Source organism: Schistocerca piceifrons, unplaced genomic scaffold, assembly GCF_021461385.2.
Source record: "Schistocerca piceifrons isolate TAMUIC-IGC-003096 unplaced genomic scaffold, iqSchPice1.1 HiC_scaffold_2296, whole genome shotgun sequence".
Taxonomy (NCBI): Eukaryota; Metazoa; Arthropoda; class Insecta; order Orthoptera; family Acrididae; genus Schistocerca; species Schistocerca piceifrons.
The window spans coordinates 1113455-1115487 of record NW_025728224.1 but is presented as its reverse complement, the minus strand read 5'-3'; positions in this window follow the sequence as shown (position 1 = coordinate 1115487).

Sequence of the window (2033 nt, the reverse complement as noted above, 5' to 3'; positions counted from 1 at the left end):
GAAAATTGTCACGACATTCGCGCCAATGGTCTTCGTCTTCGACCGTTTCGAGAAACGCTTGGAAGCTGCGATGATTGCTTCCCAGGTATCTCTTCGAATCTTCTGGAAGCTTTTTATATAGCTCCCATATGATTTCTGAATCGGATCTTCTACTTCTTAAATGAGTCAATTTTCGGTACCAATATTCTTAGAAATCTTTCAAAGAATTCCTGCCCCTGTTACCATGATGTTTGGCCATGATAAACTCGCGCCAAAAATGATCCTGTTTTTGTTCGGACCAATATTCTTCCGTAAATTTTTGCTTAAATTCTTCGAATGTCATTCGTTCGGTATTCATATTAATTCCCCAGCGCTTAGCGTCACCTGCTAAGGCGCTAATTACTACGTTTATCTTTTCCTGATCAGACAAGTGTTCAGGAAATATTCTCTCGCAATTTTTGATGAAATCTAACGGATGCCATCCGTTATGTTTCTTGGCGGGATCGAAGCGTTCCTCATTTTCTAACAGCCTCGTAAGTAGTGTGCCACTACAGACAACACCAGGTCTATCTTTAATTTTACTCTCAAGATCGAAAATTTTGCCTTCAATTTTCGAAGTATTTTGTTCACACTTTTGTACACATCCGGTTACTTTTTCGCCTAATCTCTTTCAGTGTCTTAAACTGCCTTTTTCAATTGTGATATTCCGTGTTGACATTCGTTTACGATCTCAGTTTTAAGACCGAAAACCTTTTCGTCTACTTTTGTTTCAACCAGAGGCTCTACTTTCCCTTGGATGTTGAGAATTTCAACATCAAACCTACTGTTAACGTTGTCAATTTGCCCCTGCATAGTATCCATATTTTTGTTAATTGTTTCAATTTCAAATTTCATAGTATTTACCACAGAACTTAAATTACCCACTTTTTGTTCTACCTGTTCTATTTGTTTACTAATTTTAATTCCCTGTTCTTCGACCTGTGCTTTAATCTGGTCATTCTGTGTTTTGAGCTGATGGCTCTGTGTTTTAAGCTGCTCGTCAACGTGTGTTTTAAGCTGACTAACCTGATTACTGACTTGTTTTTGAAGCTGATCATTCTGCCCTGCAATTTGTTTGGTTAATTGTCAAATAAATCGTTAATGCTTAAATTTTCACACTGTTTTGTTTTACGGAATCGGTGTGTTCCGATCCTACTTCAAAATTTTCTTTCGATTCTTTCTTTATCTGTGGAGAATCAAACATGTCAGTGGATTCATTCACATACCCACTATCATCTACAAAGTCACCCTCTACTTCCTGTTTTATTCTTTGCTGTGTTCGAGACGATCTCGACATTTCAATCTGTTCGTTAACGTGTTCGTGATATTGTATGTATGCAAATTGTCTTCCGCTAACTCCATCTGTTATCTGGCTGCGTAAACTCCTGCTATTGCCATGCGCATCATCCATTACGCTCGGCACATCTACCGTGTCTATTTTCCTGTCCATACTGAATGCCAATTACACCTCTCCACTGTACTTGACATTCACAGCTATTTACTTTACTGAATATTATTACAGTTCGTGCCACTGAACATCCACTGTTCAGTATTCACATTAATTTGTGACTGACAACAACTGGATGTCCTGTCACGGTCGCCACTTGTAACTCTACGCTACTGCGCACGATACTTATTAAAGCCTGTACTATTGTAAGTTGACGGGCTTCACCTTATAAGAAAGGATTTTGGTACGTATGTTGACCGCGTGTACCTGAATGGAGGCAAAATCAGACTTTCACCCACTCAGTAACAACAATGATACGTCAAGCAAGTCTGAAGTGCAACTACACGTTAGGACAGACAAGAGATAACACCGCAGATGCTACCAAATTGTTAATAATACGGTCGCCAGCCTAATTAGGCATTAACTGAGTTTCTTCCCAGTACAAGTTGAAGTACGTTCATACTAAACAACACGTAACTACACTGCATAATATGGTAAATTTTAGAACCAGACAATCTACTGAACTAATAATTTCACTTTCTGTACTAATATGGACAAGCCAAAATTA